This window comes from Pan paniscus, chromosome 16 (assembly GCF_029289425.2).
Source record: "Pan paniscus chromosome 16, NHGRI_mPanPan1-v2.0_pri, whole genome shotgun sequence".
In the NCBI taxonomy this organism is placed as follows: Eukaryota; Metazoa; Chordata; class Mammalia; order Primates; family Hominidae; genus Pan; species Pan paniscus.
In genome coordinates, this window is record NC_073265.2 from 48,640,302 (window position 1) to 48,657,546 (window position 17,245).

The 17,245-nt window shown below is 44.0% G+C and overlaps 1 pseudogene; it reads left to right on the forward strand.

Moving 5' to 3' along the window:
• The first annotated feature begins 14,463 nt into the window (after positions 1-14,463).
• On the forward strand, positions 14,464-14,573 carry LOC112437360 (small nucleolar RNA U13; annotated as a pseudogene).
• The last annotated feature ends 2,672 nt before the right edge of the window (positions 14,574-17,245 follow it).

The window sequence follows — 17,245 nt, forward strand, 5'->3', positions numbered from 1 at the left end:
AGGACTTTGATGAAGATGTATGCTTGTGTTCATTTTTTATAATATAAGATTTTATATGTACATATGATTTATATATGAGTATATATCATTTTATAATATATATGAGCATGAGATTATTATAAAGTCATATATATATAAAAGCAGTTTTTGCCGGGCGTGGTGGCTCACGCCTGTAATCCCAGCACTTTGGGAGGCCGAGGCGGGTGCATCACGAGGTCAGGAGATCAAGACCATCCTGGGTAACATGGTGAAACCCCGTCTCTACTAAAAAAAAAAATACAAAAAATTAGCCAGGCGTGGTGGCGGGTGACTGTAGTCCCAGCTACTCGGGAGGCTGAGGCAGGAGAATGGCGTGAACCCAGGAGACGGAGCTTGCAATGAGCCAAGATCACACCACTGCACTCCAGCCTAGGCGACAGAGCGAGACTCCGTCTCAAAAAAAAAAAAAGGAACATTTTCCCAATTCTGATTTCCATCTGTTTTTCAGAGGATTCAGTAATATATTGCCAAATATTTATTCTTTCTTTCTTTCTTTTTTTTGAGACGGAGTCTTGCTCTGTCACCCACGCTGGAGTGCGGTGGTGCAATCTCGGCTCACTGCAACCTCTGCCTTCCGGGTTCAAGCTATTCTCTGCTTCAGTCTCCCAAGTAGCTGGAATGACAGGCACCCGCCACCACACCCAGCTAATTTTTGTATTTTTAGTAGAGATGGGGTTTCACCATCTTGGCCAGGCTTGTCTTGAACTGCTGACCTCGTGATCCACCCACCTCGGCCTCCCAAAGTGCTGGGATTACAGGTGTGAGCCACCGTGCCCGGCCTTCTTTCTTTTTTTGAGACGCTCTGTCACCTACACTGGAGTGCAGTGGCTCTATCTCGGCTCACTGCAACCTCTTGCCTCCTGGGTTCAAGTGATTCTCCTGCCTCAGCCTCCAGAGTAGCTAGGAATACAGGCGCCCACCACCACACCTGGTTAATTTTTGTATTTTTAGTAGAGATGAGTTTTCGCCATGTTGGCCAGGCTGGTCTCTCAAAGTCCTGACCTCAAATGATCTGCCTGCCTCAGCCCCCTAAAGTGCTGGGATTATAGACTTCAGCCACTGAGCCCAGCCAGATATTTATTCTTATTCAAGACCATAGTAGCAGTGAAGTGGAAGCAACTTTTAAAATTGTAAAACTCATTCTAGACACATGATGGAGCTAGTCAGATAAGGCTTTGTACATACCTTGGCATGATTAATTGCATTTTTTCTGGGGCTGAATGAAAAGGAACAAATAAAAAAATCAAAATGAATACAAAGTAAAATTTTCTGTATAAATCTATCAGTGAACTAAATCATTGTTTATGCATTTTGGAAAGCAGCAAGAAAATAATATCGAGCAATAAAACTAGTTTCCCTGTCAATACCATAAAAAATCATTCAGAATGCACTCACAACACTAAAGTTAATTAATGTGGGGCTGGTGCGGTGGCTCACGCCTGTAATCCCACCACTTTGGGAGGCTGAGGCAGGTAGATCCCCTGAAGTCAGGAGTTGAAGAGCAGCCTGGCCAAACGTGGTGAAACCCTGTCTCTACTAAAAATACAAAAAAAAATTAGCTGGCTGTGGTGGCAGGCACCTGTAATCCCAGCTACTCGATAGGCTGAGGCAGGAGAATCTCTTGAACCCCGGAGGCGGAGATTGCAGTGAGCCGATATCAGGCCAGTGCGGGCCAGCCTGGGCAAAAAGAGTGAGATTCCGTCTCAAAAAAAGAAAAGAAAAGAAAAGAAAATTTGGCTGGGCACAGTGGCTCACACCTGTAATCCCAGGACTTTGGGAGGCCAAGGCAGGTGGATCACCCGAGGTCAGGAGTTTGAGACCAGCCTGACCAATATGGTGAAACCCCGTCTCTACTAAAAATACAAAAGTTAGCCAGGCATGGTATCCTGCACCTGTAGTCCCAGCTATAGTAGAGGCTGAGACAGGAGAATTGTTTGAACCCGGGAGGCGGAGGTTGCAGTGAGCCGAGATCCTGCCACCGCACTCCAGCCTGGGTGGCAGAGCGAGACTCCATCTCCAAAAAAAAAAGAAAATTTGTCAATGGGAAAATTAGAAACCTTTAACAAGACACTAATGAAAGAGAGACTTGTATCATATCAGTGTGAAATGTCCTCTACAATCACTATTTTTATCATAACATACATCATGTATTAGGTTCACTAGCTATTAGCTACTGAGCTAAGTGCTTAATGTGCAATATCTTATGTAATCTTCCATACGACCCTGTTAGCTCCATTTGCAGTTAAGAAACTAAGTTGAGAAGACTTAAAGTAATTTGACCAAGCTATTACTCAGCTATCCTGCATCAAATACATACATTTGTCTGGCTCTGAAGCCTACACTATTACCTTTTAAGCAGTGATTGTGTAATAGAAATGTCCATCAGAAGAAATTGTCCCTAATGCAGGCCCAAAATGAATAGGAACACACTTATTAAAACCCCGTGAGCCTTTCCAAACCAGAGCTCCCAGAAAAATTGTTGCTTTTTAATGGAATATAAAAATTACATTTACATAGTAAGTTTAACTCTAAACACTTTTTCCCCCTAGTATGTTGATATTGGTTTATAAAAAGGATGTTGAAGAGAATTTCACCAGTTGTATAATGTAACATGATGCTACTTCTGATTAAGATAAATTAAGGCCAGGCACGGTGGCTCACACCTGTAATCCCAGCACTTTGGGAGGTCGAGGCAGGTGGATCACCTGAGGTCAGGAATTCGAGACCAGCCTGGCCAGCATGGTGAAACCCCATCTCTACCAAAAATACAAAAAAGTAACCGGGCGTGGTGGCAGGTGCCTGTAATCCCAGCTACTCAGGAGGCTGGGGCAGAAGACTCACTTGAACCCAGGAGGCAGAGGTTGCAGTGAACCGAGACAGTGTCATTGCACTCCAGCCTGGGTGACAGAGGGAGACTCTGTCTCAAAAAATAAATAAATAAATAAAATTATTTTGCCTTAAGAATTATTTTACTGAAGTAAAGGAATAGAAATGATTTAAATATATGCTTAAATTAGCAGCTTATTAAAAGCATGTTTGTGTAGATTTATTATTATATTTTCTCTGATTTAAATCAATATTTTCTTTTCTTCCAGTTTCAATTTGATTTTTACATTCAGAAGATAAACCTTGATCTTTCTCCAAATCTAAAAAATTTGGAGTTGAAACAATGATTAATACTAGTTATGGTGGTCCATGATCTAGCAAGGAATGAGGAAGTCCATGGAAATGAGCTTTGCAGATAACTAAATCTCCTGTCCATACCTTGATGTTCTTTCTTTTCCCCACTCACTGTCAATGTTTACTTTCCTGTTGGATTCTGTGTATTCTTATAAGTCATCCGAGCTCTTTGCTACAACAAGGCAAGGCATGGATCAATAAATATGTGCATTTCAAAAAGTAAAAAATAACAAATCTCTGCATGAACCTTGCCTTTTTTCCTTTTTTCTTTTTCTTTCTTTTCTTTCTTTCTTTTTTTTTTTTTTTTGTTTTTTTGTTTGTTTGTTTGACAGCACCACACTGTGTCTCCCAGGCTGGAGTGCAGTGGCACAAACAGGGATCACTGTGCCAGGCTCAAGGGATCCTCCCGCCTCAGCCTCCCAAGTAGCTGGGACCATAGGTACACACTACCTATAGCTCGGCTAATTTTTTTATTTTTTGTAGAGACAGAGTCTCACCATGTTACCCAGGCTGGTCTCGAACTCCTGGGCTAAAGCAGTCCTCCAGCCTCAGCCTCCCAAAGTGCTGGGATTAAAGGCATAAACCACTACACCCAGCCAAATCTTGTCATTTTTAGATACCAAGACTTTTTTTTTAACTTTAAGAAAAGTTTTTTCTGAATGAAACTACACATTTCATTGACTTCTGAAAATACATTGAATGTCAAGCAGCTTTTGCTTTAAGACTCAAGGTCATTACCGTAAATATTGATTATTGCACAGGATTGCACGAACCAAGGTCCTTGGGGACTGTCAGATGAAATGACTGTTTGCCACTATCTTTCATGGTCTTGAACTGCTGTACTTATATGGTTCTCCTGTGTTTGTGTGTGTGTGTGTGTGTGTGTGTGTGTGTGTGTGTGTGTGTTTATATCCTCCACTGGCAGAGACTTATTTATTTATTCATTTATTTATTCATTCATTCATTTATTTTGAGATGACATCTTGCTCTGTTGCCCAGGCTGGAGTATGGTGGCATGATGACAGCTCACTGCTGCCTTAAACTCCCGGCCTCAAGCTGTCCTCCTGCCTCAGCCTCCCAAATTGCTGGAATTACAGGTGAGCGACCACACCTGGCCAAGAGAAACTTTTTTCTCCCTTTATCTGTTGCTCCAATTTAGTCTCTTTTACTAACAAGGATCAGAAGAGCACATGGGTTACTTTAAAGAAAATATATATATATATTTTTTGAGACGGAGTCTCACTCGGCTGCCCAAACTGGAGTGCCGTGTTGTGATCTCGGTTCACTACAACCTCCGCCTCCCAGGTTCAAGCAATTCTCCTGCCTCAGCCTCCCAAGTAGCTGGGATTACAGGTGCACGTCACCACACCTGGCTAATTTTTGTATTTTTAGTAGAGACAGGGTTTCATCATGTTGGCCAGGCTGGTCTCGAACTCCTGATCTCCAGTGATCCGGCCGCTGCACCCTCACAAAGTGCTGGGATTATAGGCGTGAGCTACCATGCCTGGCCTTTGCTTTATTTTTTTGTTTTTGTTTTTGTTTTTGTTTGAGACAGAGTCTCACTCTGTCACCCAGGCTGGAGTGCACTGGCACGACCTTGGCTCACTGCAACCTCTGCCTCCCAGGTTCAAGCGATTCTCGTGCCTCAGCCTGCCGAGTAGCTGGGACCATAGGCACGTGCCACCACACCTAGCTAATTTTTGAATTTTTAGTAGAGATGGGGTTTTGCCATGTTGGCCAGGCTGGTCTCGAACTCCTGGCCTCAAGTGATCCAAGTGCCTCAGCCTCCCAAAGTGCTGGGATTACAGGCGTGAGCCACTTCACTAGGCCAGAAAGAAATTTTTTTTTAAAGTATACATGCCCAGGAGCCCAGGAAAAACAAGACAAAAGAAGGCAGGGCTGTGCATCTCTGCGTGGTTGGATGTTCTTTTCTTGTCTGTCTCTTGAAGCTTCTCCCACTTAACTCACAGTTGTTCCTCTTCCCCGATTTCAGCTTGCAAAGTGCCTGTAGCCTGTCATGATCTGACTTGGGCCCTAGAATAACGTTTTTTACAATGTTGCCCACGGCTCACTGGAAACTGCCCTCTAGACTTTTGATTCAAGTTCCATAGGGAGAAAGGGACGGAGAAAAAAAAAGAAAGAATCTGACTCACCCAGCTCAACCTTTTAAATCACGCCACCCAGGTCATAGGTCACTGACAAGGAAGGCTCTGCTGGGACCAGGTGCCTGTCCAGTCACATTCCAAGCAAATGCTGTGAGAGGAGTGATGTCCTAAAGCTTACTGCCCCATTAAAAAGAGATGGCAGATGGGGACAGAGTCTCTGGGGAAGGAAGACAGGATAGACACTCCAAATTTAGGGCATGCAGCAGTTTGCTGACTGTGCCTGTCTGCTGCCTCGATTTCTACACTTAGTGAGTCCAGGAGGGTAATTCCGTTCACCTCTTCAACGGAAAAAAATGTACGGCCTTTGTAATGATCATCATCATTTCCCCTTTATCATCATTATGCCTGTAAATGTGTTTACATACTTGAGATGTGACATCATTTTTCCTTTATTATCATGTACTTATAAATGTGTTTTTGATTACATGCCTTTAAATATTTGTGTAAACACATAGATGTGTGTGGTGTGTGTGTGTATTTAAGATGACATTTTTTTCTTTTTTTTTTTTTTTTTGACACAGGGTCTCACTCTGTCACTCAGGCTGGACTCCAGTGGTGTGAACACATATCTCAAGCAATCCTCCTGCCTCTGCCTCTCAAGTAGCCAGAACTACACGCGGTGCCAATATGGCTGGCTAATTTTTTTTTTCTTTTTTTGTAGGACTGGGTCTTGCTATATTGCCCAGGCTGGTCTCAAGCTCCTGGGCTCAAGCGATCCTCCCTCCTCGGCCTCCCAAAGTGCTGGAATTACAGGTGTGAGCCACCATGCTCAGAGAGATGACATGTTTTTCAATATATTGTTACAAACACTTGGGGAGATTGAATAGAGTGTTTCTTGGTGTTCAGCATGATGGCAGCATGGTTTCCAACTGACTACTGTTATCACTCACCACCACAACCAACCTTTACTGAGCACTGTTGTAGGTGCTGGAGAAGTAGAAGACAAGTTCCCAGTCCTCATAGGATTCACATCTTCACATGTACATCCAAAACATACAACAATGCAAGAGAGTTCTACCTTCATATAGAACACGTTCCCAAAACACACACCAATGTCAGATATATAAAGTTCAAAAACAAATCTGTGTGCTTTAAGCACAGGTTTCTATTTTCAGAGATCTAAAATGTAGCATAAAATACCTGATTGTGTGCTGTCCCCTAGACATAGTCTTAAGCTATAATTCCAGCATGCATAGATGTTTTTAAAATCTGAGCATCTCCATCCTAGCTGAGCAAAGTTGACCACCTGAAGTCCAATAGGCAGCTTTACGATTTGGGTCAGGCTATTTACCTCTATAAATCATGATTTTTTTTTTATCTGTAAAGACAGAGATAATAATAGTAACTTCATCATTTATTTCTCACATAGTGTTGTAAGAATATGAATTAAATCATATAAAGTAATAGCAATGATGAGTGATGCGTAGCAATGTCTCGGTATGAGCTGTCATTATTGAGGCTAAATATTCACTACCTTCTCCACACCTAATGATTCCCTTCTTTGTCTCAATTGTTTTACTACACTCCCTTTTACTAGTGTTTGCACTTATATTTTCTCCATGTTTCACTAATTTTGAAAAAGCGACAAGGCTAAATGGAACCCAGTATGAATGTAATTGAGTAAATACTGTATTTTGACAGAGCTGGTAGCACAGATGGACCTGAGCTATGGACTGGCAGGCAGCACCGCCAAGAAATAGCTCAAAAGGTTCCTTTGTTGCCTGGCCCATTGTCCTGATGCCATGTAGGAAAGATGGCTCAGGTGCATTTCTATACAATGTCTGTATCTGTGGAAAGGTGAATGTACAAAGGTCAACGGCACAAGGAGATGGCCCCTCTCTTTTATTATATTGAATTCCTGGAAATCCCGAAATAGAGCCAAACATGATAAAGTTGATGACAGTTTCCCATAGGAGGAATGCTTCAATAAGGACTTGATAACAAATGGATTATAAGTTGGACCAAGAATGTGATTCTAAAAACAGCTATGACAATTATAAGCTTCCATAATTTAAAGTAGTACAGTTTTGCTCCAAATTTTATAAAGTAAATATAAATATGCATTTTTATTATAAAAGAGACCTCAGTGAATTAAAAAGTGCATGACACCACATAAAAAATCACACAACTGTCACAAATCCTAGCTATATAAATTCCCTTTAAAAAGTGTCCCAGCTCCGGCCGGGCACGATGGCTCACACCTGTAATCCCAGCACTTTGGGAGGCCGAGGCGGGCGGATCACAAGGTCAGGAGATCGAGACCATCCTGATCTAACTTGGTGAAACCCTGTCTCTACTAAAAATACAAAAAATTAGCCGGGCGTGGTGGCGGGCGCCTGTAGTCCCAGCTACTCGGGAGGCTGAGGCAGGAGAATGGCATGAACCCGGGAGGCGGAGCTTGCAGTGAGCTGAGATCACGCCACCGCACTCCAGCCTGGGCGACAGAGCGAGACTCATCTCAAAAAAAAAAAAAAAAAGTGTCCCAGCTCCAATAATGATTATGTAAACATTCCAGTTTCTTTTCAGTTTAAAAACTGCGAGTGGGTGTGAGAGTGGTGGCAGGGGGTGATGCTTAGAAATAATTTATAAAGTAGCGAAATTAGCCTGTAATCTCAGCATTTTGGGAGGCAGAGGTGGGAAAATTTCTTGAAGCAAGGAGTTCAAGACCAGCCTGGAAAGGCCGGGCACGGTGGCTCACGCCTGTAATCCCAGCACTTTGGGAGGCTGAGGAGGGCAGGTCACGAGATCAGGAGATCGAGACCATCCTGGCTAACACGGTGAAACCCCGTCTCTACTAAAAATAGAAAAAAATTAGCCGGGCATGGTGGCGGGTGCCTGTAGTCCCAGTTACTTAGGAGGCTGAGGCAGGAGAATGGCATGAACCCGGGGGGCGGAGCTTGCAGCGAGCCGAGATTGCGCCACTGCACTCCAGCCTGGGAGACAGAGTGAGACTCTGTATCCAAAAAAAAAAAAAAAGACCAGCCTGGAGTTCAAGACCAGCCTGGGCAACATAGTGAGACAGACCCTTGTTTCTACAAAAAAAATTTTTTAATTAGCTGGGTGTGGTGGTGTGCATCTTTAGTCCCAGCCACTCAGGAGGCTGAGGCAGGAGGATCACATGAGCCTAGGAGTTGGAGGCTGCAGTGAGCTATGATCTTACCACTGCACTCCAGCTTGGGTGACTGAGTGAGAACCTATCTCTCTCAAAAAAAAAAAAAAAGTGAAATTAATGTTTTTTTAAATAATTTCCCTATAAAGCTACATTATTTAGAAACTATTCTCCTAGGCACCTGTCAGAAAAAAAAAACAAAAAACAGAAATAAAAACAAATAGCTCACACAATAGAAAATGTTTGAATGGATAAATGAAAACTAAAAGAAAAATGACTAGACTTTCAAGTTTTTGCAGTATATTATTATGGGTTTTCAATTCTAAGAGAAATATATGCTTCCTGTAATAAAATAAAGCATAAATATTTAGAGTTTGTGAAGTAAAAACTGAAAGTCTACCTGCCCCCACCCTCTTCTACAAGGTTTTAAATGTGAGAAAATGGTGGTTCCATTGGCAGGAAATGAAAAACCAAGACCAGGGTCTGGTTTCAGCGAGTTCCGTTAGGCCTATTCAGTTGGTGTTAACAGAGGTTTTAGACATCTCTTGGAGAGGCTGGTTGAACCTCAGGGAAGATGTCAGCTCCAACACTGTGTGTGCTATTTCCAGTCTTCATCTAGTTTTCCTCTTTTTCTCTTTTTCTTTTTTTGAGACAGGGTCTCACTTTGCCACCCAAGCTGGAATGCAGTGTTTCAAACATGGCTCACTGCAGCCTTGACCTCCTGGGCTCAAGTGATCCTCCCACCTCGGCCTCCTGCATAGCTGGGACTACAGGTGTGTGCCATCATGCCCGGCCAATTTTTTTGTATTTTTTCTGTAGAGACGGGGTCTTGCCATGTTGCCCAGGCTGGCCTTGAACTCCTGGGCCCAAGCAATCCTCCCTCCTCTGCCTCCCAAACTGCTGGGATTAAAGGCGTGAGCCACCGCACCCAGCCTCCTTTTGTTTTTGAGGCTGAGCCACCACTTCTTAAATCTTTGCTCTCTCTTTTCCTCTCTTTTGGCAAGGCTGTGGAGAAACAGGTTTCTTGTGTATTTTTGCTGGGAGTATAAACAGCTAGAACTCCTGTGGAAAACAGTTTGGTTCCCTCTATCAACATTACAGAATTATATAGTCTGACCCAGCCCTCCTGCTTTTGGAAATTTATCCAGATATGTACATGCACAATGCAAATTGACATATGACTACAAGGCATCGTCGATGTAGCAAAAGATTGCAAACAATGCAAACGTCCATCATTAGCAGAACTGGTTAAAAACATTAGAAGACAATTTGTAATAAGATTCTTTAAGTTTTAAAACGCTTTAGCCAGGCACAGTGGCTCATGCCTGTAATCCCAGCACTTTGGGAGACCGAGGCATGTGGGTCACTTGAGGTCAGGAGTTGAAGACCAGCCTGGCCAACACGGTGAAACTGTCTCCACTAAAAATACAAAAATTAGCCAGTCACAGTGGCATGAACCTGTAGTCCCAGCTACTTGGGAAGCTGAGGTGGGAGAATCCCTTGAACCTGGGAGGTGAGGTTGCAGTGAGCCAAGATCATGCCACTGTTCTCCAGCCTGGGCGACGGAGTGAGACTCCATCTCAAAAAACAAAAACAAGCAAACACAACCCTTTAAAAACAGAATAAGGAATTTGTTTCTAAACCTATATGGAAAGATTCCCAAGATGTATTGATAAGTTAAAATGAAAAGAGCAAGGTGGCTGGGCATGCTGGCTCACGCCTGTAATCCCAGCACTTTGGGAAGCCAAGGTGGGCGGATTACCTGAGGTCAGGAGTTCGAGATCAGCCTGGCCAACATGGTGAAACACCATCTCTACTACAAATACAAAACTTGGCCAGGCGTGGTGGTACATGCCTGTAATCCCAGCTACTGGGGAGGCTGAGGCAGGAGAATCACTTGAACCCAGGAAGCAGAGGTTGCAGTGAGCTGAGATCGTGCCATTGCACTCCAGCCTGGGCAAAAAGAGCAAATTCCATCTCAAAAAAAAAAAAAAAAAAAAAAGAGTAAGGTATAAAATTATATGTATATCAGGCTACCTTCTGTGTAAGAAAATAGAGACGGTGAAATAATAGATTTGTATTTATGCTTGCAAGAAGAAACTTTGGAAAAGACACAAGAAACTGACAGCAGTGTTTGTGGCATGTGGGGGCAAGGGTTGGAACAAGAGAGTATACTGGAAATGCTTTATGTTGCTCAGTTTTTGAACCATTGTAAATATCTTGCCTATCATTTAAAACATTGTTATCAAGCAGAACACTTTGCTACACATGGCAGAACAATATGAATGCTAAATAAAGATCATGCTGGCAAAGATTTTGGAGGGCTTCTTGGAGTGGTGGCCTATGGTCTGTCTGGCTGTAAAGATTGATTTAGAAAGATGGAGAAGGCTAGGTATGTGTCGTGGTGCACGCCTATAATCCCAGCGCTTTGGGAGGCCGAAGCAGGCAGATGGCAGAGTACAGTGGCACGTGCCTGTAGTCCCAGTTACTCGGGAGGCTGAGGTGGGAGGATCACTTAAGCCTAGGAGGTCGAGGCTGCACTAGCCATGATTGTGCCACTGCGCTCAAGCCTGAGTGACAGAGTGACATCCTGTCTGCAAAAAATTAAAAAAACCGAGAAAATAGAAAGGTGGAGGATTAGGATTGCTGTAGGAAAGGGGTCCCGATCCAGATGCCAAGAGAGGGTTCTTGGATCTCGTGCAAGAAAGAATTCAGGGCGAATCCACAGGGCAAGGCAAAAGCAAGTTTATTAAGACAGTAAGTGGTGAAAGAACCAGCTACTCCATAGACAGAGTAGGGCGTTCCTGAAAGTAACAGGAGGAACACGTCCACCCTAGGTACAATACTTGTTTATATACAGGATAAAAAAGATCATGGGGAGATGTGCTCTGCTACAAGGGTTTGTAATAAAGGATTAATTTTCTTAATTACTATATTTTGTGAGAATCGGTATTATTATCTTTAAAGCAAAATTAGAAATTCTTTTGTTCTCAAGATACTGGGATATTAGGACACTCCCAAGTCTGGGTCTGTTTAGTAAACATTTACAACCTGAGCCCTTAACTGTAAACATCTAGAGGCTAGGAATACCTAACTTTATGGGAATGCAACCCACTAAGTCCCGGCCTTATTTTCCTAGTCCGTGAGTAAGTAACTCACGATGGAGTTACTTACTCTGGTGCGAATGCCTCTGGCAGGGTGGGACCTTCTAGGTTTTAGGATTCACATAAGCAGTGGCAGGGCGCAATGGCTCATGCGTATAATCCCAGCACTTTGGGAGGCTGAGGCGGGCAGATCACCTGAGGTCAGGAGTTGGAGACCAGCATGGCCAACATGGCGAAACCCCATCTCTACTAAAAATACAAAAAATTAGCTGGGTGTGGTGGCGCATGCCTGTAATCACTTGAGCCTGGGAGGCGGAGGTTGCAGTGAACCGAGATCACACCACTGCACTCCAGCCTGGGTGACAGAACAAAACAAAACAAAGGATTAGCATAAGCAAAAGCCCAGGGGTATGAAGGCTTATTATTAAATTGACTGAAATGTTCCTTCCCAGGACAGTTTCTCAAACTCACTAAGAAAAAAAGAGCTGAGATTTCACTTTTGTCTCTTTGGGACTGTGACAAAATAAGTCTGGTTTCCCAGTCTCTGCTCAATTATAAAAGGTAATTTCTGTTGCTCCTTATATACTGCTGATATGCCCTCCTCAAATATGGGAGTGCTGTCTCATCTCTTATTTACCTTTGAGAAAAATCCCCAAGTAAATGCAAAGTTACTTATACCACAAAAATCAAGTCCTAATATAGTTTAGAACAGGATTTACCAGAAGATTCAAATGATTCAACTTGATTTTTTTTTAATTAGAGACTCAGTCTTGCTATGTTTCCCAGGCTGGCCTTGAACCCTGAGCTCAGGTGATCCTCCCACCTCAGCCTCTTGAGTAGCTGGGGCCACAGCCATGTGCCACTGCACCTGGCCTCAAGTTGATTCTTTTCTTTTTTTTGAGACAGGGTCTCACTTTGTCACCCAGGCTGGAATGCAGTGGCACGAACACAGCTCACTGCAGCCTGGAATGCCCAGGCTCAAGTGATCCTCCTGCCCCAGCCCCACAAGTAGCGGGGACTGCAGGTGTGTGCCACCATGTCCTGCTAATTTTTTTTTTTTTTTGTAGAGACAGGGTCTCACTATGTTGCCCAGGCTGGTCTTGAACTCCTGGACTCAAGCGATCTGCCCACTTTGGCCTCCCAAAGTGCTGGGATTGCAGGCGTGAGCCACCATGACCAGCCTTTCAACTTGATTCTTGAATTCTTTGACTTCAACTTGATTTTTTACCTCTTTAACCTTAGTGCAAAGTGGGACTGTTGTGACTAAAAGACCCAGGTGTAAAAATCTGTTTAAAGTCTTCAAGTGAACAGCAAGTGCCTTAGTTATATTCCTTACTTTTACATCTCTGATTTGAATCTTGCTATCCTTCTTGCTGAGCATGGACCATGAGAAAAGCAGCTGGCTATTAGAGTAGGTAATTCCTAATGACAAGATGAAGGAAAGTCAACCTTGTTTTTACCAAATCTCATGAAGTTGCTCAATAATTCTAAGATGACTCATCTTAGTACTTTAAGATCACATTAACCCTGCTGCCTTGAAAACAGTGCTTAAAGGAAGAGGATCCAATTATGTTAAAATATCTATCTTTTACTCTCCCTGACACACACACGCACACGCACGCACACGCACACGCACACACACACCCTATCTATGTAGAGAGGAAGATAAGCCTTGAGGGAAATATGACGAATGTTTACTTGGTTATACTGGATGGTAACACTATAGAGATTTTTATTTTTGCTTTTAACTTTTTCTACATTTCTCATTTTTAAAAAAATAATAAGCCTGGGCACGTTGGCTCACCTATGTAATCCCAGCACTTGGAAGGCCAAGACGAGCAGATCACCTGAGGTCAGGAGTTCGAGACCAGCCTGGCCAACATGGTGAAAGCTCATCTCTACTAAAAATACCAAAAAAAATTAGCCGGGCGTGGTAGCGGGTGCCTGTAATCCCAGCTAGTCAGGAGGCTGAGGCAGAAGAATCACTTGAACCCAGGAGGTGGAGGTTGCGGTGAGCCCAGATCACGCCACTGCACTCCAGCCTGGGTGACAGAGCAAGACTCTGTATCAAAAAAAAAAAAAAGAAGCAGAGTCTTGAAGCACTGTCTTGCTATATTGCCCAGGCTGGTCCCGAGCTCCTGGGCTCAAGTTATCCTCCCACCTCGGCCTCCCAAAGTGCTGGGATTACAGGCATAAGCCACCTTGCCTGGCCTACTTCAAATTTTGTTGAATAAACACAAACTCCTTTTATTGTAAAAACAGAGAACAAAAACAACCAAAGCAGATATCTAAAAACAGGCTTTCGTAGAGCAAGGCCAGGCATGCAGCTCACCTGTCTCTTAGTTCATCTTCCAGGAAGGCCTGAATGAGCCTGCTGCTGCTGCTGCTGTCCCTGTTTCATTTTCAGATGCTTGGGCATCTACTTTGAAGCCTTTACACGGTCAGCTCTGGAGAAAGAGAAATGGGTGTCCAACATTCCATTTAATTAGTTAGCCTGAATGCACGTGGGCCCTTCTGCAGCTCCTGTTGTTACCCGAAGATCAGCTTTGGGCCAGACTAGGCACTTGCTTCCATCCCCTGGTCACCCTCTTCCAGAACAAATGAACAAATCCAACTCTATCAGCCATCTTGAGTAAGGTAGCATTTACTGATTTTCTTTGGGAAAGTGAGGCAAGCTCCTCATAACATATGGTAAAATTTCCCTAAGGATACCTGCAAACACTTCTGTTCATCCCTCCAAGTCCCTCTCCGCAGCTGCTGCCTGCCCTTCTTCTTCCCCAAACTGCCTCAAGTGGCCCCTTGAGCCTGACATTGCTCCCTTCTTCCCTTCACTGGCGCGTGCCCCTCCTTAAAAAGAGAGTCAATGATCCTTTTGTAGTTCATAAGTGTGAAGACTGTGGTTTCATGCTTGTGTGTGAGAGATGGGTGGGCCTCCCTCAAACCTTGTTACGACGTAGGCCCATTACCCATCTGACATGGAAAAAAAAAAAGAAAGTTGGATTGTCAGCCAAATTTCAACAACCTCTTCTTTTTTTTTTTTTTTTTTTTGAGATGGAGTCTCACTCTGTTGCCCAGGCTGGAGTGCAGTGGCGCCATCTCGGCTCACTGCAACCTTTGCCTCTTGGGTTCAAGCGATTCTCCCACCTCAGCCTCCCGAGCAGCTGGGACTACAGGCATGTGCTATAATGCCTGACTAATTTTTTTGTACCTTTAGTAGAGACAGGGTTTTGCCATGTTGGCCAGGCTGGTCTCAAACTCCTGACCTCAGGTGATCCACCCACCTCGGCTTCCCAAAGTGCTGGGATTGCAGGTGTGAAACACCGCGCCCGGCACAACCACCTCATCTTTTTCAGGCAAGGCTCCAAGGCCCATAATTCAATTGCATTAAGTTTAATGGTCCCTGAAAGTTGGGCAAAACTCTTATATTTGATTTAATGCCCTCAGTACAGACCAGAAAACTAGTATAGGGCTGTTGCAAAACACATGGCCATAGGATGTGCCCTGTAAGATCTAACAATTCTTAGAGGCCAAAATAGGGCAGAGTGGGACAGATGTGAGGCGGTACAGCATGTGGTTTCAGCTGGACCATGCTCTGAGCCATTTGGACTGTGAAGGTTTCTCTCCCAGAAGGTAGCAGGGTAGATCATGGGGTATTGTAGGCCTTGACAAGAGTGCAAATGGAGGCCTAAAAACCAGATGTCTAAATGTTTTAAGTTATAAGTAAAGCTCACAAATCATTCAATACAATATGTTCTGTCCTCCTACCTTGACAAAAATACCTTCAGAACAACCTGGAAGTCCAGGTTGGAATTTTAAATTCTTGGATGTCAGAATCTCTTGCTGGAACATGGTGGCATGGGAAGAGCCAGCCCCCAACTTTGGTCCTCATCCTGCATCCTTTTTTCTTCCCACTCCTGTCTCCAGCCCTTCTTGCATCAGCATAGATCTCTTGCATTCCCATATGGACTTCTCAGCCCATATATCCAACTTCCTCATAATACTCACTCTTTGTTGATCCCTTAAGGTTGGGTTGTACACACCAGCATCTGGGTCACCCTTAGAAGAACTAACCTTGAAAAGGTCAGCACTAGGTCTGGAGACAAACTTGGGAATATTTGGGCAGAGAATTCTGGAGTCCCATGCATTATCCAAAAAAAGTGAGGAGAATGTCAAACAGTTGATTTCTAATTTGTAATCTTTAAAGGCCCTCTCCAAGATGATTTGAGGAAATTCCAGGTTCAGGAATTCAACTTGTCTACTACAATTTGAGGAAATTCCAGGTTCTAATTCCAATGGAAATCATCTCGGAGAGGGAACTGTTTGTTAATTGTCAGGGCAGCCAGAAGGTAGGGGGATGGATTTCATAACTTCTAGAGGTCTCTTGTCCCACTTCCTCCTCTGCTAAACAGGGTTTTTGGGAGAAGCTCAGTAGACCATGGTCCCTTCACTCTTAGTGCCCTTCGGCCAGCTCCTGACATGAAGCAAAGGCCCCTGTGTTTCTCGAAGCTTTCTGCCTTGTCAGGGATGAGGACTAAGTGGGAGGATCTTTAAAGGCAGAGCATATGTGCAGAAATCTTTGGTTTCTCTCATTAGGTCAAAAATACCCTTTCGGCTGGGCACCGTGGCTCACGCCTGCAATCCCAGCATTTTGGGAGGCTGAGGTGGGCAGATCACCTGAGGTCAGGAGTTCGAGACCAGCCTAACAAACATGGCGAAACCCTGTCTCTACTAAAAAATACAAAAATTAGCTGGGCGTGGTGGCAGTTGCCTATAATCCCAGCTATTCATGAGGCTGAGGCAGGGAGAATTGCTTGAACCTGGGAGGTGGAAGTTGCAGTGAGCCGAGATCATGCTACCGCACTCCAGCCTGGGAGACTCTGTCTTGGAAAAAATATATAAATAAATGAATAAATAAAAAATCTTTCCTGATCCCCAGGCTGGAAGGCAAAGAGTATGAGTAAAAGGAGGACCAAGGGCTTGGAGAAGGGCCACCGTTCATTCTGTCTCTGCATTCATGGTTCAGGTGCTGTTAGTCATGCTGAGAGGAAGGCAGACAAACTGTGTCACCCCAAAGCCTTCTGGCCCCTCTCAGATAGTGTGGTCCCATCCAGGAGCTCTGCAGGCCACAAGTTCAGAGTGGGAAGGGATGTGGGAGGGGCTTAGGAGCTGGGCATGATATCTTGGGGTGAGATGTGCTGCCGCAGTCTCTTCTGTCCCCTGACTCAGGCTGGGAGGCAGACAGGTATGCTCTGAAACCAGGGAAGATAGAAAGCCTCACCCACCCGACCTTAGCGACCAGGATCTAAAACTCTGCAATGAGGGCTGACTCCATATGATCTCAGCTAGTAATGGCATAAAGATTGTACATGAAAATTCCAGACAGGGGTGCGCGTGCACACACACATACACATACACACACACAGCACCTTACCTTAAGACCTACTCTGCAGGAAAAAAAAAAGGTTTCAGGGTAGGACAGTGAGTGAGATGTCACAGAGAGTTCATAACCTGATCTTTCTCTGAAGTCTGCTCTTCTTGTTACCAAAAAACACAGGTTTTGAGATAAAGGTCATTAATTTGATACTTTGCTCTGCTACTACCTGCATTTTCATTTCAAAAGCAAAGTCACTAGGAAATGCCATTGGAGT